The sequence below is a fragment of the Phoca vitulina genome, unplaced genomic scaffold, assembly GCF_004348235.1.
Source record: "Phoca vitulina isolate PV1807 unplaced genomic scaffold, GSC_HSeal_1.0 scaffold21, whole genome shotgun sequence".
Lineage (NCBI taxonomy): Eukaryota > Metazoa > Chordata > Mammalia > Carnivora > Phocidae > Phoca > Phoca vitulina.
The window spans coordinates 24,104,636-24,130,661 of NW_022589724.1; the positions used below are offsets into that span (position 1 = coordinate 24,104,636).

Below are 26,026 nucleotides of genomic sequence, written 5' to 3' on the forward strand. Positions count from 1 at the left end.
CAGCTATTATAAAACAATCAGTATTTTCAAAGTGTTTTGAAATGTTTAATAGCTAGCAATTGATGTGAAACCTCAGACAACCCACCCACCCACCACCCTCAAAACTCCAAATACGCCAACATTTTTGGCTGTTACAAGAAATCTGCTAGTTTGGGGCGCCTGGGTGGCTCAGCTGGTTAAGCGTCTGCCTTCAGCTCAGGTCATGATCTCGGGGTCCTGGGATGGAGCCCCATGTCAGGCTCCCAGCTCAGCGGGGAGTCTGCCTCTTCCTCTCCCTCTGTGCTCTTTCTCCATCTCTCTCAAATAAATAAAATCTTAAAAGAAAGAAATCTGCTAGTTTGTTGCAATGTAGCCCTAAATTATTTTTCCAGTGGGTGTTGTCTCACTGACATAATAGATTTGATTGACACTTGTAGTAATAAACAAATAATTTTAGGTTTTACTTTAATATTTCAGGTAAAAATGTTTACAGTTTTATTTAGAGTGAAGAAATGAATAATGCCAGAGAAACTAGGCTGCTTCCCAATGTGAAATTACCAATATAGGAGCTGAAACCATAAACAGCACTCAACTGTCTACCAAATACTCATTCACTGATTTTATTCATTTGACAAATATTTATAAAGCACTTACTATGTGCCAAGCACCAGAGATTTAAGGCTGAACAAAAAATGAAAAAAGACTTGGTCATTGCCTTCAAGGAGCTAAAAGTTGTGTATGGTAGTCAGAATTCTAAGATGGCTCCAGAAATTTTTGTCTCTTGATATCCATGCAATTATGTCATGCCCAGCCCTTGACCGTGGATAAAACCTAGCTGAAAGAGTATATAGCAAAAGTGTTGGGGGGAGGTGTGGGGGAAGTTATACCCTTGATTACTTTCTGTTATATAAGACTCCATCCTAGGCAACTGAAAAGAGAGAATTTCCTGCTGACCTCAAAGAAGCAAACAGCCAAGTTATGGAACAATATATGGCAGGACCTGAGAATAGCCTGTAGGAGCTGAGAGTAGCCCCAGTCAACAGGTAGCAAGAAAATGAGGACCTTAGTCATATAGCCACAAGGAAATGAATTCCACCAACAATCTGAAGGAGCTTGGAAAGAAATCTTTCCCTAGTCGAGCCTCCAGATGAGGCTGGAGCCACGTGACAGCTTAATATCATTCCTTTGAGACCCTCAGCAGAAAACCCAAGATGAAGCCATGATGCCCAACCCACTAAGAGAATAAATTTGTATTGTTCTAAACCATTAAGTTTGTGGTTATTTGTTATGCAGCAAGAGAAATGAAAATAGTGCAGGAAAACAGCCTAGACCCCTTTGCCTTCATATACATTTAAGGCTCTCTACAACCCAGTTTTACTCACCTGCCCCTTCTCCCCAGCAGGCAACTCCCAGAACTCTCTGAACACAATTCGTCAGCCTTCGGTAATGATAATCCCCTTGAATGTGCCCCTCTCCATTACAAACCTTATTTTTCGAAGCACAACTCAACAATCTCATCCTCTGTGAACTCTTCTCCAATTTGCAGGGTCCAAAACTGTTTTAAAAGCACTTTATTTCTACCTTCAATACAGTTAGTTATATGAGTATCATGTATAAGGAACTGCCAATTTCAAACTTTTTGATCCAATTCTAGAATCAGAAATGTGGTTACTGATCTCTCTCTCTCCCCCAATCATTTGTAAAGTTGCTAAAGGCAGGAATCTCTAGACCCCAACAATAATGCAGTGGTTCTAATGTGGTGGTTCTCAACTAGAAGCCAATTTTGCTCCCCAGGGGACATTTGGCAATGTCTGGAGATATTTTTGGCTGTCACACTGTTAGCATCTAGTGGATAAATGCCAGGGATGCTGCTAAACATCTTACAATGCACACAACAGCACCCATGACAAAGAATTATACCCCTAAAAAAGGTCAATATCAATGACGCCAAGGTTGAGAAACCCTGCTGTGATATGCTATATGGAGCCACTAAATTTGTGGTAATTTCCAACCCCCTTGGAACAGTTTCATTGATACTGAGCCTAAACCATACAATCTACGCTCAAATCTTCTCAGGTACTAAACAAGTTCAACTCCCAGTATCTGTTTACTGGAATTTTAACATACCCTAAGGAAAATCAAAGCCCAAATTACTACAACAAATACAAGTCGTGCCCCATCAAGCTTGATCTGAAGCCTATCCACCCTGCTTCATCTGGCTACCTCCTACTCTTTCTTCAAAATCCAGCTCAAAATGGTCAATTCTTCTAGGAAACCTCCCCAATGAATCCCACAGACCAGGTTAGCTGCTTCCTTCTTTGTGGTCCCATTGCACTGCACTTTGTCACTACTTCCACCAAATAATTAATCCAGCTCATTGTCTGTTAGTAGTAGGTACTATGTGTGTGTTGAATTTATTCATTGAACAAGTATTTATTGAAGCCTACCATGTGCCAGGCACTGTTCTAGATGCAAAGAGTGCAGCAGAAAACAAAGCAGACAGTCCTGCCCTCATGGAGTTCACATTCTAACGGGGGAGACAGACAAAATAGAGAAGTAAATTATAACAGTAAACTAGAAGTGCTATGGAAAAAGACAGGACAGGGAAGAGAGATGGGCATGCCAGGTGGTGGGTCATGGCTGCAACTGCAAATAAAGTAGTCAAGGAATGCTTCATTGAGAACCTGACATTTGAGTTAACATTTGAAGGAGTAAGAGAACAAGCCATGTAAACTTCTGAAGGGAAGTGCATTCATTGCCAAGTGAGGGTAGTATGTCCAGCACTGTGGGAGAAGTAGCAAGGAGTCCAGCAAGGAAGCAAGTAGTAGAGGATGAGGTCTGGAAGAGTGCAGCAAACATGTGCAGCCTTAGAGGCCATTCTAAGGACTCTTCTTTTACTCCGATTAAAGTGGAGAACCACCAGAGGATTGTGATATGATGTAACATTTAAAAAGGATCTCTCTGGCTGCTATGTTAAAGTTTGAAGGAATGAATAAATGAATGAATGAACAAACTAATCACACCGATTTATTTAAAAAATAATTATTTATTTATATTTTGGTTTTCTCTTCTAAACTCTAAGCTCCTTATTAAGGACACTGTCTTATTCATCACTGTGCTGCCAGATTCTAGTAGAATGTGGCTGGCATCCAATAAGAGCTCAGCGTGGAATGAACAGATGAACAAATGGATCTTTCTTGTTCCCAAAGGGTTGTGCCATGATTTTCCCCAAAAAAGGCCCCTTATCCATGGTGCCGGTTCAGTAGATAAGTATCCCACTACAGTCTAAGATTTATTTTCCTTTTATTGTCTCCTTGATGTTTGCAGTTTGCTTAAATAGAAGAATTGAAGAGAGTTGTTTCCACTTACCTGGCTCTCAGGCTAACCACATCATCAATTAACAGAAGCAACACAGTTTACTCCAAGCACCACTCAGGAAACCTGAATTCCAATTCCTTAATTACCAGGTTCTAATTACATGGCCTTGGACAAGTCACTTCTTTAAGCCCCTTTAAACCTGTTTTACACATCGGTCCATTTCTGCATCTGTTACATGGGGAGTTTGAACTATAAGAGGTACCTTTCAGCTCTCACTCTATTCCAAGCACACGTGAGAACGAGGAGGTATGGTTAGGAATGTACCTGAGAGTCCAACTAAAAGGTTTTGTGTTTTCGCTTCAAAGGAAAAATGAATTCCATTGTAAGTTCTACTTATATCACTGTGCCATGGTTCAGACTCTAAGAATAGAAGTACAAGGAATTCCTTTTTTGACAAAGATCTTAATAGTATCAACATTTTGGCAGCAAACCCACTACAAAACTGAGTGGGTTGAATGGGCTTGACTTGAGTTGAATGGGCATTATCGCCACCTGGTTTTTTTTTTTAATGCTATTATGTATAAAAAATGGTTTTTAGAACTCTAAGAGTAAACATATCTGGAATTCCAGGTTATTGTCTCTAGCCTGCCTCAGGACTAACAATGGGATGACTTCAAGTGAGTCAGGTGTCCCTGACTCTGTTTCCTCAGCAGGGAAATATCCATAATCTATGTCCTCTCCACTTCATAGGGATACTTAGAAAAGAATATTTATAAGCTCATTCAACTTCTAATGAATGAAGGACAGCAATGAGATCATCTAAACTAGCAGATAATCCCCAAACTATTTTTCTGTGATTCTGAAAGGTGCTTTGTACTTTCATTTGAATGGAGCTTTCATAACCTCAATAAATGATAATTGTTATTATTGTTATTAACAAAACTACACTAACTGCCAGTTATTTTGTTTACAACCTTCTAGTCTTTTTTTTTTTTTTTCCTTTATAAACCATCACCACATGGATCAAAATGAGGATAGGGCAGCAGGGTTGGATTCATTCTGCCTATAATGTTATACAGTCAGGGTAGAAGTGTTTCACAAAATACGACTTAAGAATAATCAATTCTCTGGATTCCAGAAGGTTGCTTATTCATTTAGCAAGCACTCACAACATCACTTACAAAATTGTGAGGTAGATTCTATTATTATTTATGTTTTACAAATCAGTAAACTGAGGCACAGACTTACCCAAGGTCACAAAATTAGTAAAAGGTGGAGCCAGGATAAACTATGCAATCTGGCTCCAGAATTCCTGCTCCACACAATTACTACATGCTGCCTTAAATTTCCAATGTAAGTCCATTTCATCACACTCCTCTTAATTCTCTTCTCTCACTAATCTAGATATGGGTATAAGCACACTTCCCTGTTCATTCAGCAAACAGGAATACCTCCTCCAGGCTGGCAGTCAGGAGTATAAAGTAGTAAGTCTTATTCCCTATCCCCAAGAGGTAAGCAAGGGAGTCAAGAAAAGGAGATAAGTACATAAATGGTCACAATAAAGAGTTCACTCATATGTGGAATTTAAGAAACAAAAGAGATGAACATAGAGGAAGAGAAGGAAAAATAAAATAAGACAAAAACAGAGAGGGAGGCAAGTCGTAAGAGACTCTTAACTATAGGGAAGAGGGGATGGGGTAACTGGGTGATGGACATTAAGGAAGGCACTTGATATAATGATCACTGAGTGGTGTAAGGCAACTGATGAATCACTGAATTCTACCTCTGAAACTAATAATACAGTATATGTTAATTAAATTGAATTTAAATAAAAAAAATTTTAAAAATAAAGAGAACGATGCTAGAGGATTCTATAACAAAGTATTATGGAAACACAAAGGAAAAATATCTAAATAAAACTAGATATTCAGACAAAGCTTCAAGAGATGAATGACTAAGATCAAGATAATGGAGAATGATCACTTCCAACTTAGTCACCTCAAGAATAATGGGGAGGGGGCTGGCAATTAAATAATCTATAATGCTTCCTCCTTGATCAAAAATGTTTAAAATAAAATTTGCTCCAGATCTATCCTATGGACTACAGATTAACATCAGGCCATGCATGGGTTATTACAGAAGCAGGAAGAGATAACTAACTTTTGAGGTGGGGGAAGCACAGAGAATCGGGTAGGCTGACAAAAGGTAGGTAGGAGAGACAAAGAGAAGCAATCAAGCATCAGACTGCCTGGGTTCAAATCTGAACTCAGCTACTCACTCACTGTGGGACCTAGGCAAAGTAATAATTTCAGTGCCTCTGTTTCCACATCTGTAAACAGGAATAATTTTGGTGCCCATCTCATAGGACTGTTGTGAGGATTTAATGAATTCACATGTTATGTGCATATAACAGTGTCTGGCCCATGGTAAACATTATACAAACGTCTACTATTATTATTGCAGTTATTCCTTGTTCTACAATGAATCTTCAAAGATAAGAAGTTGGATGGCTGGAAGAAGGATCAAAGAGACAAACTCATCTCTTCCAAGTAGAAGAGACAACATGAGATAAGGCATTAAAACAAGAAACAGCAGAATATGTATTTAGTAACTAAAACTACATAGAGTTCAAGTTGCTGATTAGATGAGCATTTCAGAGAGACTGTTCTGGCAGGTGCACAGATTAATCTGATGGACAAGACATAAGATTAGTTATGAGGCTGTGACTACAGCTCAGGGAAAGATGATGAAATCTGAGTAAGGCAGTGAAAGATAGGTCTAAAAATTTAAGAAATAGGTAAGAAATATACAGAAAATAAAATTGCTAGAACTGGGTGACTGGATATAGAGAGTTAAGGAGAAGAGGAGACTCTATGGCCTGCATGATTGTGCCAACAAATGAGACTGTAAACTCAAAAGTAGGAACAGCTTAACAGGTGGAGGGAAAATGAGGAATTATGTTTCAAACACAGTGAACTTGAGATATCTATGGAGTACCCAAATAGAGATTCATCATGATGTAAACCTGACAGCCCAGGAATGAGGTCTGAGTGAATTTGGGAGACTACAACATATAAGTGACACACAAAGAATATGCAAATCTGAAGCCTAGGAAAAAGCAAATTTGGACGACATCAACATATAAATGACAGATGAAGCCATAGATGTGAATGAACTTATCCAGGGAAAATATGTAAGGAAAGAAGAGCAGTAACTTAGGAACAAAATCCAAGGAATAGCAAGAGTTAAAGGATGGGGCAAGAAAAAGAAATCCTAGAAGCCGTGAAAAACAAGTCAATCTTTGCATAGATTCTAAAGTTAGAATCCATGCTGTGGAAATTCACAAATTCCTAGGCAGTTACTTTTACTGGCTTTTCCCTCTCCCCCATTACCTAGTAAGAAGTTCCAAACATTGGACTGGGAAGTCCTTCAGAGGAAAAGACTAAAAGCCTTATTTGGCATCCTGTCACTAATATCCAATATAAGGCCTGGTACATACATGCTTGAAGAATAAACCTGGTGGAACAAGAAAAATGGAATATTTCCCATTTATCAAGACAAGGGGCTCATGGAACTCTTCGAACCTAAGGTTGCTTCCACCCCAGACCAGAGCAACAGAGTCTGAAGAGAGCAGAAACAAAAAGGGGGCAGACCTTATACTCTGCTGCTGAGAATGTATAATGGTTGGCAGTTCTTCAAAATGTTAAGCAGAGTTACCATATGACCCTGTAATCCATTCCAAAAGAACAGAAAACATATGTTCACACAAAAACTTGCACAGGAATGTTCACAGCAGTATTATTCACAATAGCCAAAGAGTGGGGAAAAAAACATATCTCCCTCAACTCATGAATGGATAAGCAAAATGTGGTCTCTCCATACAATGGAATATTATTCAGCAATAAAAAGGAATGAAGTACTGACACATGCTACAACATAGCTGAACCTTGAAAATATTATGCTAAGTAAAAGAAGCCAAACACAAAAGGCCACATAATGTATGACTCCATTTATATGAAAGGTTCACTGAAAGTAGATTAATGGTTGCCAGGGGCTGTGGGAAGGAGGAATGAGGAGTGACTACTTATGGGTATGGGGTTTCCTTTTGGGTGATAAAAATGTTCTTGAAGTATATAGTGATGATGGTTATAATACAATTTTGTGAAAATTAAACTGTATACTTTAAAGGGGAGAATTTTATGGCATTAAGAATTATATCCCAATTTTTAAAATGGGGGTGGGGGGGTAGAAACACAGGAAGGCTAGAATCCATGCTGCATCCTAGATTTCTTCTACTTCAGGCTATTCTAACATAATGATGCCAGCAAATCACTTAACTGAACAGTGGTGGCAACTGTAACCATGAAATTTTTTTTGGTAACCATGAAATTTTTTAAACACTTTGCAATATATGTTGATTATATCAAAGAGAGATGAAATTCCTCATGCAAAAATGGGAGCTTCCAAGTCTTTTCCTCAGGAAAAGGAGAACTTTCATATATGTTAGTGAACTTGTGTGGAGGTAGCTAGTCAACATTTCTAGTTGAGGAAGATTAAATCCTAGTACCAGAAATCCCAACAGAATCTTGGGACTTTGCTGAAACACTCAGGTGCTGGAGCAGCTTCTCCTACCAAAGCATCAGACACTTTAATCCACACTAGAGCTGGGCAGAAGAAGCCACAGAGTTAACAACACAATACCTCTGTCAGCAACTGGTCCTTGAGGAGTACTTCTCTTCGCTTTGGAATAAACAGAAGGGGATAACACCAGAAAGGCAACATGGCATGGCAGAAAACAAGGCTCTGGAGAGCTACAGTGTGCTCCCAATTCCACCACCCAGTAACCCAGCAACAGAAAACCGGGAAAAATCTGTTTCTCTGGACTTCAGTAAGACATTATTGCATACCCCACAAGGCTGCTGTCACAATGCAGGAATCAAAAGTGACTCAAATATGAATACTCTTCCCAACTCACCTGAAAGAAAACTAGTTGGTCGTACTGCACATGTTTTGGTCATATTGGAAAAGAAGTCTCATGACTTCTTTCTGATGTACTAAAGTACATTCTCACACTCAAAATTATAAAACAATTACAATGTCCAAATTAGAATCCTTGACTCCTTTCTTTCTGTGAAACCTACAGCCATTTAGTTAATACTATGCATCCTCTTCTTGCTTTAGATTTCATTCACTTTTCTTTATCTCCATAACCTATCCAAGCCACCATCTCTCACCTAACTTGTTTCCTAACTTGTCTTAAAATCCTATGGTGCCTTCCCAAACTCTTTAATAAAACTGAACCTTGCCTACATCTGCAGCTCCATCTTCTACTTACCCCTCTACTTCTTTTAACTCCAGCCAAACTCACATTTCAGTTATTTTCAAGCTTCTGAACGTGTACTCCTCTGTCTAGAACAGTTTTCTCAGTCCTTCCACCGGCTCAGTTTGCTCCTTCACCCTTCAGATCCCAATTCAGACTTCACCTGCCCCAAGAAGGTCTGACCTTATCAAGTCCAGAGCAGGTACTCCTCCATACTCACCTTCACTCCCATTACTAAACATTTCTCAAACCAGTCTGTACCAGACTGCAAGTCCCATGATAGCAGTGTCGGTGTACGGAATCTTCATTGCTCAATTCCCAGACATATGCCTAGTGCCTCACGTATAGTCAGCAGATACTGACCAATACACGAATGATTACAATTAAGCAAAATCTTAACTTGACTAAAAGACTTCACATGTTATTTTCTTCATATACAAATATTTTCAAATATTTTTTCATTGTAAAGAATATTACAGATATAAACAAACGCAATTCTTCCTAACAACTGCACGGAAAAAGGACTTAAGTACACATGCACTTTCTACAACAACGGCTCTCATTGTGATTATATCAAAAGGAGCTAAACTACTACCACAGTGGGAATGGCGCTCCTAACACTGTGCTCCTAAAACTCTCTGAATCTCCGTAACTGGAAAGATCAGAAAAGGTATATATAACGCAAATTACAAGCAGTATAGTCAAAACATGCACTGGAGTGAAAATACATGAAAATCATTATTTTGCTGGCCCCTACCCTGCTCCCACAAAAAAAGGTTAGACACACTTGATAGATATGCCGCTTACTCCACATAGTTCACTAAGTGAAGGTTACTGTGAAATACTTCAAATTCCAGAAGCACTCAGGACTGCAAAGGCCGTGAGAAGAGAACATTCCAAGCACAGACTAATGGACAGAAGAAACAAATGAAATAAACCCTGATGCATGATGACTATCTAAGGAAGTCTAAACTGAAGACTGAATATATTTGTTCCAAAGTCATTAACCAAGCTTCAGTTTCTGAAACATGTTCAAAATACTTAACATATTTTGTAAGTCTCCAGTGTAAATGATAGACATTTGTTGTTCAAGATAACTAAATAATTGCCTTCGCCTAGTTTAGGGTAAATAAATCTCTATCACATTTCAGACTTAGTTTTGTATTTTGGATTTTTTTTATACCAACAATTTTATTTCTTATTATGTATTTGTTGCCTATGCTAATGAGCATACAGATTTTACCAACTCAGAATTTTTATTATCGTTTTGGGAATGGACCACCCTTTTAATTCTGTTCACATTTTAACTCAGCAACTTTTAATCCAGTGATCAAAGCATCATTACCTTATAAACAAACTGTTTCTCAGGTAAACCGAATTGCCCCACATCAGGAACTTAAGCAAATAAATAAGTACAAAAAAGGCAGAGATTATAAATTAGGGCAGACAAATCTGTATCTAGCCCCACACCGGTAAAGAGCATTCTATCAATATAGTGAAATGCTAATCTCCTAATTAACAACCTAATTAGGTAATTATGGCTTTGCAGAGGGATGCCGAAATGAAATATGACAACATGGTCACCTCTTTATATGGCACCTGTGGGCTTTTTCAGCTGTCATTGCATAGAGTGCAATATCAATTTGAACAGATGACAAAGTGCTGTCATTTTTCATTCTGATAATATACAGAATGCTTTGGACAGAAGCAGTTTACAAAAAGAAACATCTTGCCTGGTATTTTCCCAATTTAAATATGCTCAAATACATCGTTAAAATTTTTGCATGTTTTTTATATTGTATATAAGAGAATTACCATTTACAACAACAACCCTAACTGGCCATCTTGCTGGTATGTACATGCTGAAACTACTGCAATTTCAATTATGAAATACATGACAATAAGAAAAGCACTGTTAATACTGTTGCCATAAAAATTAAAACCCAAACTTTGACCTTTTTCTTAGAAAAAGTGAGAAAGTCACACTTATCATTTCCCATACCAAAAAAGCACTTCCCAGTAATAAGCATTCAACTCACATAAAAGCTCCATATAACAATGTCCAACCTCACAGAGATAGGAGTGTACTCTGAAAGATAGCTGTCACAAGGCTACCAACAGTCCCATCGGCCACTGAAGAGGACACCGGTACCACCAACATAAATACAACTCTTCTTCCATGATATTGTCTTAAATAGGATTTTGGGGGAGGAGAGAAAGGCTAGCCTGGGAACCTCAACATCATTTATGTCAACACACATGAAACCATATTCTTTTTTTTTAAGATTTTATTTATTTATTTGAGAGAGAGAGAGAATGAGTAGGGGGGAGTGGCAGAGAGAGAAGCAGACTCCCTGCTGAGCAGGAAGCCGTGATGTGGGCCTTGATCCCAGGACCCTGGGATCATGACCTGAGCCAAAGGCAGATGCTTAACCGACTGAGCCACCCAGGTGTCCCGAAACCATATGCTAAATGTAAACCAATTGAGGTTAAAACTTTGAGGGACACCTGGGTGGCTCAGTTGGTTGAGTGGCTGCCTTTGGCTCAGTCATGATCCCAGGGTCCTGGGATCGAGCCCCATGTCGGGCTCCCTGCTTAGTCGGGAGTCTGCTTGTCCCTCTCCCTCTGCCTCTTCCCTGGCTCATACTCTCTCTCTCACTCACTCTCTCTCTTTCAAATAGATAAATAAAATCTTTAAAAAAAAAAAAAAAAACTTGAAAATAACAACCCATTTATTACTTCAGATCATCTGCATTAGTGAAAAGTTTTTGATTGAAATGATTTTCACCAGCTCTACTCATATTTCTTAATACTAAGCTTAAACTAAAATGATTTTATTAAAAAATAATTTATATTTATCAGAGAATACTTTGGAAAACAAAGAAAAGTATAAATACATAATCTCACCATCTATTTCTTCTTTTCCTTTGCATATATGTTTGATATAATTAAGATTGTACTTTATATAGTTTTATATCCTTTTTTCACTGTATATTACATGATGAACATATTAATGTCACTAAAATTCTTCTAAAAATCTAAGATGACTGCACAATACTTCCATTCAATGGCCTTTCCATAATTTCTCTTTGTTAACTACTAAAGTTGTTTCTAATTTTTGCTGATGTAAGTACTGCTGCAGTGAACATCTTGCAACGTAATTATTTTTCCACATATCTGATTATTTCTTTACCAAAAATTTCTACAAAACATATAAACATAGGCAGGAAAAAGAGAGAGGCGAACCATAAAACAGACTCTTAAGTACAGAGAACAGAGGGTTGCTGTAAGGGAGGTGGGCAGGGGGAAGGGCTAAATGGGTAAAGGGGATTAAGGAGGGTACTTGGTGAGCCCTGGGTGTCATATGTAAGTGATGAATCACTAAATTCTACACCTGAAACTAACATTACACTGTATGCTAACTAACCGGAATTTAAATAAAAACTTGAAAAAAAATTCTAAAAATGGAATTACAAGCTCAAAAGGCTTGCATGACTTATTTTTTAAGGCTTGGATAAACAATGCCAAGGTGCTCTCCAGAAAACTTTCACCAATTCATATTCCCACTAGCAATATATTTGTAACCAATCTCCGCTAGCAATAAGTATTATGATTAGAGTTTTATTAAAATTTTAAACTTCATATAATAAGATTATACCTGTAACCAAACGCTTACACAATATAATCAATAACAACTTTCTGCAGGCATTAAGTTTAAAGGAGTAAGAAGGGCCATAGTTGATGACCATCCTGAAACAAGGGCCAGCAACCAAATCTAAAACAGCACGGAAGAGTGGCAAAAGCACTGTGTTCAGAGTAAAAAACAACAACAAAACCAAAGGTTTGAATCCAAGCTTTGTCATTATTAGCTCTCTGCCTTCAATCACTTTACTTAAGCTTCAGTTTCAGCATTTGTTAAGATGGAGATAAGGAGAGCATAATATCTCTTGTTTTAACAACTTCAAAGGGCAGTCATGGGCACACCAAAAAAAGGTAATATAAGCAATTGGAAGTCTTTATTGGTATTTAACAGATCAATTCATTTAACCTAAACAGATGACTTCATTCAACCCTACACCTAAAAAAAGCATACCGAGACACCTCCTCAACAGTGCACGCTTGGTAGGTGCGCTACATCACAAAGCACAACTAGAAACAAACGAGACTCATCCTATTATCCAGACATGAAAATGAGTCTCACTTCTTCACTACCACTCCACAGAGTCATTTCTCATCACATTATACCGTATCTGAATGTGTTATACCCCTGCACGCTGGTACCTGCATCTCTCCAGAAGCATAATAGTACCAGGTACTCACATAAGTGGTTTCATTTCATCCTCCCAAGCACCAGGTAAGACTGACAGTGCTGGCCTCAGTTTGCAGACTGTCCAGCTCACACAGTTAATAACTGACAGAGCCAGCATTCCAATCCAGGTGGCTGGGACTCTAAAGCCCCACCTCACGTTGCTTCAAGATTCAATCTTGGGTCTTCTTTGTTAGTCTCCTTTACATCAGCAACGAAAGTTCAGATTAAAAATTTACTGTTTTATTTTTTTTTAATTGCTTTACAAAGAAAACTATTCCTTCCAACAATTTTCTACCATTTTCTCTACTGAAAGAGTACTTATTTATAATACAGTACCTTAAGATAAGTCCACAGGGAACTAAAAAATGGTTTTTTTTTTGAGGTTTTACACATTCAGTCCATTTTGTCTGCATCAATAAAAGCATATAATAAAAATATAAAAATATACTCAAGTATAAGATATGAATCTAACACTGCATATATTTAGGGGTAAATGTGACATAATAATTTATTTCACAAGCAATTACTATAATCTAATTCCAATAGTTACTCTAGTACCTTCTTGCTGTTTCCAGAATTTAAGTTTTGTTGTTTAAGTGGTTTCTCCTATTTTTCACACTTTCAATTACTTAAAACTGCTTTCTTCTTTGGGTCCAAATTTTGTTTCCTATATTAAATCTATTTCCTCTGTATATCTAGACTGCTGCCAACTAGAGATAATAAATTTTGAGTGACTGGTCAGGATTTATTTTCTTCATTTTTATATTCTACGCTATTTCCTTATACAATAGAGTATGAATGAAAACAAGTATCTAGAAGAATATTTCTTCAGTTCCCACCTTGTGGAAGCTGGGTATTAAAATAAAAATAGGGGCACCCGGGTGACTCAGTGGTTAAGCATCTACCTTCATCGGCTCAGGTCATGATCCCAGGGTCCTGGGATCGGCCCGCATTAGGCTCCCCACTCCGCGGGAGGCCTGCTTCTCCCTCTCCCACTCCCCCTGCTTGTGTTCCCTCTCTCGCTGTCTCTCTCTCTGTCAAAAAATCTTTAAAAAGTAAAATAAAATAAAATAAAATAAAAATAAATTAAACCCTTGGGCTGGGAACTCCCTGACCATATTTCTCTCACTATGCTGGGTGTCTCTATGGCCCCTTTCAATCTTGTGTATATAACGTCAACAAACCACTGTATGCATTTGGGAAGCACCTGGCCTATCAAGGTCCTTTCCCAGAATTAGTGATGAACAAAGAACAGAGGGAAAAGCTGAGCAGTGGCTCCCTACCTGCCATCATGAGAGAAGGAGCAGCATTTTAGATTTGAACCATTCTCCACTGGGGTCTGCCAGTAATCACTTGTGTGACTTTAAGAGTGTCAATTAGAATCAGGAAGCTTGGCATCCTGGAAAGACCTTAGCAGGACTTGAGTCGAGCTCCTCATTATCATCCCGATGGGAAAAAGATACAAGGATTTGTAAATGACTTGACCAAAACCAAAAGGCTTACTATATTCAGAATTCAAGTCCCTCTCAACCTGGTGCACTTTCTACTAAACTGTCATTCACTGGGCACCAGTTTCTTCATCTCAAGAGGTTATGATTATCCTCCTTGTTCACTTCATGCACTGTAAAGAGGACCAAAAGACAAGAATGTAGCATTTAATGTGCTAAGAACACCAAAGTATTACAAGGTCATCTCATCTAAACCCCATCCTCCCTGAAAATTAGCCTGATTATATAATAAAAGTATTCACCCTGCCACTTCCCCAAATATAATCAGTATGAGTTAATTACAATACACCCCTACTCTGGCAATTTACCAGTAGACTTCTTATCAATAACCATTACACGTATGGTACCTCCTGCTCTGAACAGTGGGTACCAAAATTTCAGCCATCAGGTAGATCAGAGTTCATAATCAGGCAGCCTGGACTGTACACAGCCCACAGACGTGTTTTGGTCTATACAATAATTTTTTAAATGGCAAATTTTAAAATTAAGTAATTAAAATCCAGATTTTCAGCATCTCTTGAATGCTCCCTCAAGAATATTATTCCCCCCCCCAAAAAAGAATATTATCCCTCATCGGGATTAAAATAATTTTTTAATAAAAAACAAAAAGAATATCCTCCCTCAGAAGATCCAGGGACACCAGACCCCTTCGTCACCCAGCAATAAGCAAGTGGAGCTGAGCAGCAACTGCTACCTTCAGACTAGTCATATGCCATCCAATCCACCAAGGTCTGGCCTACTCCTCCTCATCACGGGCACTTGAGCTAGGGAACCCTGATGTACATATTCAAAAGAGAACTAATCAATATTTGTTTACTCTTTTTTGGCCTATTTTTTCTGGTGTTATCACTCACTAGCTATGTGAGTTGGGCAATATATTTAACCACCAAGTCTCAGGTTGCTCATGTGTTCAATGGAGGTAATACCACCTATCTCACAGAACCACAAAGACTGAAGGAAGCAAGATATACAAAAACATTTAACAATGACTAAAATATATGTGCTCAATTGTTTTAAATTTAGCACAAGCTGAAATGTGCTAACTTTTGAGTCAAAACTTCTCTAAAACCTCAAACTCACAGAAAACACAAGGTCAGGGCACCTCCTCTGGGGAAAAAATACAATGTGACAGAATTCCTAGTCATATAATTTGGCATCTATTGCTTTAACAATAAGGCCTATACATCAGAATAACAGATTTCCAGCAAATCCTCTTCCCCTGAAATATATACAAATCCACTGAACTGCCAATTTCTAAAGTCTTCAGTTATGAGTCAACAAACAAAAGCACTCCCCCACTCCACCAAAATATATATATTATTTTTACCATGACAGATGAGGCCATGAGCTTCAGCAGTGGCCACACTCACTCATTATCCCTGCTGTCTAGCATAGTGTCTAGCACACCGAAGCTACTCTGAAGCTATGGCTCAAGGGCTAGCATCCCTCTGAAGTCTCGTCAGAGGGTCCCAAAGTCTAGCAGACAATCTCTTCTACTCACAGCTCCAACAGCTGCATAAACTCAAGGAACTTATTTAACTTCTCTGCACTCTAGTTTCCTCATCTGTAGAAACAGGATGCTAACAACACCTTTCTGTACAGGAATGAGACAGTGCATTTAACACAATGCTGCCACACAGTAAGTGCTCATTAGCTCCATTATCAGGGTGCCCTCCTTTGTGTCCTACGGTACTCTGTGGGGACTGCTTTCGCAGTACCTACAGTACGTTACTACGGTTTATCTGCACATACTTACATCTCCCCCACTGGAAGGTCAACCACCTCAGGGTGGGCACTGGTTTTATTCCTTTTTGCATCCCAGGTTCTTAACATTTTCCCTGGCATTGCTGAATGAATCAGAGAGCGTCAAAGCATTTATTAACTAGAAAATTATGAGCAGAAACTGGACTTTACCTCTCTTGACTGACACTGAAGCCCTCATTGACTCTGACTCCTACAGACCCTCCAATTTACTTCGCAGTATCCCCACTAAAAGAAGCAATGGCTGGCTTTATTCAGTCTGGTCTACTCACCACTCTAAAACCATCATAGACATTGCATCTTTGCATCTTACAACTATCATTTCAGGGGACATTAACCATGTATCAGGCCCTTTATCCACATTAGCTCATTAAATATTCACAACACTCCATGAGATCAGTATTATCCCCCTAGCCCAACCCATACTTGAGGAAAGTAATGATTGGAATTAAGAAACTTGCCAAAGGTCAAGGAGTAAGAGGAGGGACAAGGAACTGAATCCAGAGTCCATGTTACTCTCTACAGGTCTTCCATGTTCACATTCAAAGTTGAACTGACCCGCCTACCACCTTCTGACCTTGGAAGATCATAGCCTTCTCTACATTTAAAGGGCTATCTGTACCATTTATTTTGACATTCATATTCTTTCTTTTATAGTTTCTTCAATATGCACTTGTATATAGTGTTGTGGTTTGTGAAAGAAGGCAGAGCACATAATGAAAAAAAGAACAGATGTAGGCATCAGACAGACCCGGGTTTGAATCCCGCCTCTGTCTCGTACCATATGTGTAATTTATCCTGAATCTTCCTATCTGTAAACTGAGGTTAAAATGATTAAATAAGAGAAACCTATAGTTTCAGCACATAGTAAATAATACTTAGTAAACCCCACATTATGAAGCATTACCTGACCATAGTACACTCCTCAAAAGTTAATGACCCACCCCTCCTTCTGTGCTATCACTGTATCACAGAAAGAACCTTCACACAGTGTACTTATCACTGTCTTGGATTTCCTTCTCTCTCTCACTAAATGGAGCACCCTGCAGGCAAGGACTGAGTCTTATTTACCCATACATTGTCTAGCATGGTACCTGGTATATTCTCAGTAAATGTTTGAAATTATTATAATGAGTATTTATAGGATTCCAGACAAGGAATCTTTTCCAACTGGGGTTGTCCCGATTTGGTTGACGGAGACCAATTTCTGCTGGGCCCCAGGTAACATCTCAAAAGTGGAAACAGAAAAGGAGAAACCTAGGCAGGGAGAATGTCCTACCAAAAAACAATGGACAAAGAGAAAACAAAGGTGATTTCAGGTCCTACTTATCTAGAGTAAAGGACTGGGGTAGGGAATTAAGGAAGGGGACTTTTTCAAGCATAAGCTGGAGCCAGATCAAGAGGTATATAATGTGAGTAGTCTGGCATCACAGGAACTGAAAGCAGATAGGAGCACAAAGCTAAATAACAAAGGGGCCACTAGCATGCCTCACAAGCTCCGGCAAACTTGCAAGTGTGTAAACTGAAAAGGATGAAAACAATAATCAATGCTTCATCAAGAACTCTTTCAGCATTTACTAAGCACCTTGTGTGGGCTCACAAAATGAGGAATAAAACATGGTGCCAACTCTTCCTGTTCTATTAGGTTTTTAAATTAATAATCCTCCCCTTTTGCTTGAAAAATAGAACGAGAATGTTGACTTTGTTTTAACTGATGTGTGTTAAGACCTGTGTCCATTTGTTTACACTTGGGGAAGTTTTTAACTTTGCTGGTTTTGGTTTATAACATGATGCTCTGCACAGTGCCATGTACTGTGACAGGCTTCAAAAATTACTTGCATTCATTCCAAATAAAATTTTAACCAATTTCTGAGTCAACTTTTGGGTCTTCAGTTAAAGTAATAATCTTGTTTAAACTACACATTTTTTTTTTTTAGCCTTAACTAGATTTAGAAGACTCCTTGCCATTCTCATAAAAAGCTGAATCCAAGTTCCAGCAGCACTCCAGGTAGGAAAACAAAAAGTTCTGCAAGGCTGCTTACTCCTTTGGGACAATTGGGGAGAAGGGGAGCTAAGGAAACAGGAACCACACAGACAATGCTTTAAAAACAATTTTCATGTTATGAAGATTAGAACACCTAGATGTTGCCAAGTGGTAGGGCCAGAAACTACCGGAGCCAGCCCTCCCCCCACCCAACACTACCCAGGCCACTGGCTTCTCCTCCCCCAATCACACACCCAGCTGTCAGGCTTACAGCAGCCTCCAGTTCTGTAAAGGACGAGGAAACGGATGCTCAATGGAGACCTGATCAGGGGCCAGGCAGGCTACCCGCGCCCCCCACCCCGGGCAACACTCCGAGCGGAGGAGTGTGGAGGGCCGCCAGGCTCCTCGGGTGGGCTGACGGGAGAGTGAGCGAGGGAGCTAGCGGCTGGGGCAACCTTTACCTGAAGCTGCTGCCACACTACGGGCCGGCTCGGCCCCGGGACACGTTCCTGAGGGAAGGGCCCAGCTTCCCCGCGCCTCCCGGCCCCTGCCCCGAGCTCCGCACTCTCGGAATCCTCGGGGACTGGCGCTCCTCCCCGCCGGCTCAACTGCCGCTTTCCCGGCTCGCCCTCATGCCCCCACCGCTCGCCGCCGCCGGCCGGCCGAGCAGCAGCCCCGTTGCCCCGAGCCGCGCCACGACCCGGAACCGCACCCTGCGCACCGGAAGTCCCCGACCGGGAAGAAGCCGCTGGCTGGGGACGTAGTGCGCAAGCCCCAGAGCAGAGAGCAAAGAGCGAAGCTCTCCCGGGAGGCGGGGCCGAAGAGGAGGCCGTACGCATGCGCTGGACTTCTGCGGTCCGGGTAAGGCCTGAATCACAGATTGTTAGCTGGGAATCTGGCGGGACGCACCAACCCGTGGGTTTGCGTCGGATAGAAATCAACATTAGGGTTCTCCTTCAAATCTCCTTCTCCTTTCTCCATGGAAAAAAAGCCCTCAATTCATCCAGAAATGAATGACAAGATAGCTTTGCGTCTGGGTCACAAAGACTTGGGTTCAAATGCCAACCGTAACTTGTTGTGTAGCCTCAGAAATAATCCTTCTCCTCTCTTGACTCTCGGTTTTCTCATCCATACAGTAGTTCCAATTTTAGAGTATTCCTGTGAGAATGGAATGGGATGATGCTTGTAAAGCACTTAGGACAGTGCCTGACTCATAAATACCTAGTAAATGTTAGTTATTACCCTTGTTATCTTAAAATGGAAATAACTATCTTTCTCAAGACTGCAGGGAATTGTGTGTGAACTATACTTCCAAAAAAAATAAATGAAAAAAAATTTTTTTTTTAAAGAACTGAAGGGAGGTTTCCGTGAGATAAGAGGACTGGGGCAGAACAGGAACTTACCGTTGGTGGTCTCTCTCCGGACAGAACCAGGGGAAGACACCGTGAAGGGGAAAGAAGGACTCAAGTAGTGCAGTGATAGGATCTCTCTCCTATCTGAGAGATGGCCCAGAAAGCCTCTCAAAAATTCACCTTAGCAAAAGGAAAAAAAAAAAGGCTGAATTTCAGCCTGGGACATCATTACACAATATTAAAGTCACCAACAAATACAAGAGGTATCATCCCCCATGTTTTCAAATATGGGATTGATCTCTTAGCTCATACAGGGTAAAAAAAGAACCTTGATACCCAAATGCTCTCTTGCACACACAACACCACAGTTCCAGTGGGGACTTGTTGGAGGCGCTCTGCTAAAGCAAAGTGTGTGAACAAGGTTTGAAAATCCGTTTTCCAAGGTCACCGGGTTAGCTGTCCCCTCCTAAATATTAATCTTCATTTTCACTTTCCTCTTGAGCTCCAGTCTGAAGCACAGCAGCTGTTTGTCTCTCAGACACATAAAACTCAACCTATCTAAAACTGAAATCAACTGGGCCCTCTAAGTTTGTACAGGTTCTATGGAACTGTACCTTTCACTAGTTTAGTGACTTCATTTTACAAGCAGCCGCTATGAATTTCCTTATCTGTAAAATGGGAATGACAAAAGTCCTAACTAACCTCATTGGGTTGTCATGAGGATTAAATGAGTTAATACATATAACTCACATAGAATAGAGCCTGGCACATAGCTAACATTTACTAACATTTACATAATGTGCTTACCACTACTGTGAACAGATACTGATTGAGTGCATATGTATTAAGTTTATCCTAGGCACTGGAGATTCAGTGGTGAAAAAACCAGACAGGGACTCTGCCCTCATGAAACTTACAGTCAAGTTTGACTGAATTTGAAATAGTGGGCAAGTTGGAGTGCAGGGAAATACGATAAGATTTCAAGGACAATGTTGGGGACTCCACTGAGAATGGAGACTCTGAATTTATGGTGATACTAATATAATGGTTTGTGTGATTTTTCTAAAACTGTTAGTTTCAACAGTCAAGATACGGGCACACAAAGAGTAAGCAATTGGTTTGATTCGAAGAAGCAGTTTGTTTGTTTTTTTAATATTTTGTTTATTTATTCGACAGAGAGAGAGACGGCGAGAGAGGGAACACAAGCAGGGGGAGAGAGAGGGAGAAGCAGGCTTCCCACTGAGCAGGGAGCCCGATTCAGGGCTCTATCCCAGGACCCTGGGATCTTGACCTGAGCCGAAGGCAGACGCTTAATGACTGAGCCACCCAGGTGCCCCTGAAGAAGCAGTTTTGTCAGACAGGTGTGATGGGGTCAATGAGCTTATGACCTTAGCTTTTTAGAGTGCTTTTTAAAGGGCCACAGAATGGATGGTGGCTACATATATAAGAGAATTCCAGAAAGGCTCATGTCACTGGCCTGTAGGTCCCAGAACATATGAGATGAAGGTCACTAGTGAAGTAAGGCAGGAAGATGGAGGTTATCCTCAGAGATGGATGTCTTAATAACCTCAGATGAAGAGCCATGTGAGAGTGAGGTCCTTGCTGAAGTAGAATGGAGGAAAAAGTTATTGAAAATGAGACAGGGGCACCTGGGGGCTCAGTCAGTTAAGCGCCGGATTCTTGATTTCAGCTTGGGTTGTGATCTCAGGGTTGTGAGATTGAGCCCCTTGTGGGGCTCCATGCTCAGTGTGGAGTCGGCTTGGGAAAATCCCCTCTGCCACTCTCCCCACTCTTGCTTTCTCTCTCTCTAAAATAAATAAATAAAATCTAAAACGAGAGAGAGAGACAAAGAGTCAAGGAACTGAGATGCCATGTGGACCTCAAAAGCTCCCAGGATGATGGATGGACATAGGGTGAAAAGGAAACCCACTGGGACAGTGTTGGGAAGGTAGGTAGATGAGGAAGAGAGTAGATACACCAATTGCAAGGAGGAGACCATAGTAGAGGCTGGAGGTTCCTTTTCCTTTGGTCTCCAGGACTAGAACAGGGGCAATGGACAGAGGTTCAAAGACACCCATTGGCTGTGTGCCTCCAATAAATTATTTGCTTTCTCTATATCTCATTTCTTTCATCTAGGTTGTTGTGAGGATTCAAGGAGGTACTGTGTGGAGACTGCTTAGAACATTGTCTGGCAGACAGGAAGTGTTCTGTAAATGCCAACTCTTATGGCCTAGCACACCAAGATCGGCAGCAAGAATCAGGGCCCTTATGCATTTGCTTTCCACAATTCCTGCTCAAACCTCAGTTGCCCTATCCCTTTCTACTCAATAAACTCCCCTTCTTGCACCTCCTCCTCCTCTTCCTTCTCCTCCTCTTCCTTCTTCTTTGTGGCTTAAAACAACAACCATTTATTATTTCTTAAGATTTTGTGGGTTGGTGGGCAGTTCTTCTGCCAGTCTTGTCTTTCGGTCGATGGCAGCCAGAATGGTTGGAAGGTCTAAGATGGCTAGAGATGTCACCCAGGGCACCTTGTGGCTCTCTAGTGGCTATCTTAGGTTTCTATACAACATGTGGCAATATTATAAAAGGATAAACCCCAACGTGCTTTCTTTTTTTCAGATGTATTTATTTTTAGTGGGGGAGGGGCAGAGGGAGAGAGAGTCCTGAGCAGACTCTACGCTGAGTGCAGAGACCAACGCAGGGCTCAATCTCATGACCCGGAGATCACCACCTGAGCCAAAACCAAGAGTCGGCTGCCCAACTGACTATGCCATCCAGGCGCCCCAACCCCCATGTGCTTTTAAAACACACACACACACACACACACGCACGCACACACACAGCATTGTAACCATTTCTAAGTATATTCTATTCATTCTTGAAGACCAAATTCATATACTGCTTCCTCCAGGAAGCTTTCCCAGAACACCTCTCCCTATTAGACCACATGAAGAGCCTCATTCTCTGTGTTCAATGTTTATCACATTTTCTGTTCTTTCAACATACATCTGTCTCCTTGACAGGCCATAAGGAAAGGAACGTTTGTTATTTCCTTTTAGACTAAAATCTTAAAACACCATAAACACTTGCTAAAATGTGTGTTAAATGAAAAGATGCTCAAAACATGCACATGAAATGAAGCAATTGGAAATCTTATTTTGTAGAAGCAGAATTTGCACATGGAAAATACCACTTTGCCAAGCCTATGACAACAAGCTGAGAGTAAACAGAATGAAAGTAATACTCTTTCAAACCCTGACAGAGCTATGGGAAAATAGAGGCACCTTCTAGTTGCTCTGCAAATGTGTGTTCTTAATATTTTATATATGTGAATATGTTTCCCTGCTAGTTTCCCAATTTTGGTTTCCTCTCCCTTTTTTTTTTTTTTAAAGATTTTATTTATTTGACGTAGAGAGAGACAGCGAGAGAGGGAACACAAACAGGGGGAGTGGGAAAGGGAGAAGCAGGCTTCCCGCAGAGCAGGGAGCCCGACGTGGGGCTCGATCCCAGGACCCTGGGATCATGACCTGAGCCAAAGGCAGAGGCTTAACCAACTGAGCCACCCAGGCGCCCCTCCTCTCCTTTTGAAATAGATTTTTTTCCTCCCAGAGGGAAAACATAGGCATTTACACTCCTATGGTACAAAGCAATTTCGGGACAACAGTAAATTAGTCAAAAATCCATTCAAACTATTTTAAGGAAGTCCCCAAGAAGTATACAATTTCAGAGCAATATAGTACTTTTTTCAAATTAAAATAACATTTGAATGTGAAGAATTTTTTAAAGCAAATGTATTGTTTATAATAAGGTGAGTTTGAGGGGCACTTGGGTGGCTCAGTCGTTAAGTGTCTGCCTTTGGCTCAGGTCATGATCCCAGGGTCTTGGGATGGAGCCCCGCATCAGGCTCCCTGCTCCGTGGGAAGGTTGCTTCTCCCTCTCCCACTCCCCCTGCTTGTGTTCCTTCTCTCGCTGTGTCTCTCTCTGCCAGATAAATAAATAAAATCTTAAAAAAAAAAAAAAATAAGGTGAGTTTGGTGGGTGGTAGGGAAGCACAGCATTAACCAACCAGAAAATCTTAAAACAATGCTTTGCAGATATTATTTAAGTACAGATCAGTTCTGGGGGCTCAGCAGAGATTCACTGAGCTTTGTTCTATTGTGTTTTTGTACTGAATATTATTTCTGGTGAGGATCCCTTTTTAGATACTTGGGGTGAAAATGAAACATCTGGCTGGTGTTAGATAGCATCCCTCTGGCTACATTTATATATAATTGCAGTCCTTTCCCCAAATCCGGGCCCTGTAACCAGTTGCTACTAGTATCTTTTCTTGCTCTAAAGGTTAGCTAGTACTGTGAGTGCCAACTCCTAAATTAATTAATGTTAACAGGACTTAGGATAGGGGCGCCTGGGTGGCTCAGTCGTTAAGCGTCTGCCTTTGGCTCAGGTCATGATCCCAGGGTCCTGGGATCGAGCCCCGCATCAGGCTCCCTGCTCCGTGGGAAGGTTGCTTCTCTCTCTCCCACTCCCCCTGCTTGTGTTCCCTCTCTCGCTGTGTCTCTCTGTGTCAAATAAATAAATAAAATCTTTAAAAAAAAACAAAACAGGACTTAGGATATAAAAAAACAGACTCGTATGTTTTGTCAAATGCAACTTCTAAGAATGCATAATTAACAGTGTCTCCATTAATATACAGTATGTTCAACAGTGAGACACCACTATCATAAATAAAGGTAGACATGGATAAATTTATAATTAAAAATGCATTAGAAATTACAAGCATAATTTATTTACTAATGTGCACTGGAATAAATTTTATGTGTAATATTTTAAAACAGGGCATTAATAAATAATAGTGAACATAAAATGTTTTTGCAGCTAAAAATATTTCAATAAATATTAGTAAGTTAAATGTGCTGCAGAGTTATAATTGCTATGAAGTCAGGTTTATAGACTACAATCACAATGCAGAGGACTGTTTCTTGGGTGTATTCAAAATATCAGAAACAAATGTCTTTCTTCGAAGCTGACAAGTAGGGTATTCAAAGTAGTGCCTGCAAATGTTTTAAAAATAAAAGCTTAGGACATCCAAATAGTGAATAACTGCTCATTGCTTGAGACAGCTAAGATCCTTCTGATCAGTGCATTCAAACCTTATCCACCTGTTTGTTTGTAAACACTAATTTGGAGCAATTTCTCCCACCAGAGAACTCATATAGGTCTTTTTGGAAGCTTTCATTTAAAAATTGACCTTGGCTTGCACTGTGGTTTTGTTTTGTCAAGGGCAAACAATTCCTGGGTGGCAGGCACTGTTCTGAGTGCTCACATATTTTATTGACTCCATGCTCTTAACCACTTCACTCTACTGACTCTATTATTTTAATCTTATTTTATTTCACTTTCTGAGTGTTCACAACATGTGTTTTCGATGAGACTAAGTCTCACAACACACAGCAGTCTTTGTTTGATGTCTCTGAAAAGAGCTTATGTTTCTGTGTAGAGTGGTGGTGGTGGTTTTTTCCCCGCAGGTAGGACCAGCATTGATTAATAGCAATGAATAATTCATCATTGGTTGCACCTTATTCTGTGCCTGGCACAGATATTCCTAATGCCTTTACATCTCTAATCTAATTTAATCCTCACAACAATCCAATAAATAAATACTGTTATTATCCCCATTTAACAAATCACATAACTGACCCTCAGAATGGTGAAATCACTTCCTCAAGATCATACAGCTAGTAATTGGCTGACTTGGAGGCCCCAAGCTGTACACTTCCCCAGTAATAATCAGCAGCCCCTGTTCCTAAAATAACCACGTCCGTTCTCAAAATCATGTTGCCTTCCACGATCTCACAATCCTTTCAGCTATGTTCTCTCCCATTGATAGATAATAAGTCCCTCCTGTTCTCATTTAAGATAATTTCCTCATGTCCTGTCCTGAGTAGACAAGAACTGATGTTTAAAACACATGAGCAATATCTCTTTAGATATTTGAGGATGGCTATTTTGTCCATACCTTTCTTTTCTCCGTGATACAGTATAAGTAACCTCAATTCCTTTAGTCTTCTCTCACATGGACTCTTTCTAAAGCATTCCACCTCCTGAACCACATCCCTAGAGAGTGGTTTCAGATTTTCCTTATCTCAATTCATTATCATCACCTTCAGTGAGCATTTATTAAGTACCTACATGAGCATGTGATCTGTGCTGGACTTTATAGAATCCAGAAAAGCTAAAGTTGCCCTTGAACTAAGATGTCTGGGTCTCCAAATAGTGTTATTTTAAATCCTTCCTGTGATTCTATCATTTGCTCAGCTCACAGGACTCACTGAGAGACAATCTACTAAACTAGAAGGAACCTGAGCAGAGACATATTTCAGTCATCATAGCATCCCTCGTGACTGACACAGGAGGAACAAAATCATAGATGCTCAGTAAATATTTATATGGCAGTGAATGAGGATTATCACTCAATGATCTGTCCTAGGCTAACAC

General features: G+C 40.1%; 1 protein-coding gene across 5 annotated transcripts in view; it reads right to left on the bottom strand.

Annotated features, from left to right (window-relative positions):
• Positions 1-18,875, bottom strand: part of MAPKAP1 (MAPK associated protein 1) — a 236,231-nt gene extending 217,356 nt beyond the window's left edge. Inside the window, exons 1-2 of one of the 5 annotated variants that reach the window (XM_032418384.1) lie at positions 18,641-18,874; positions 14,210-14,547 (exon numbers count right to left, since the gene is read on the bottom strand). The gene's annotated coding sequence lies outside the window, so the exon portion shown is untranslated. The other 4 variants (XM_032418388.1, XM_032418387.1, XM_032418383.1 and 1 more) reach the window with 4 other exon arrangements.
• Between the last annotated feature and the right edge of the window lie 7,151 nt (positions 18,876-26,026).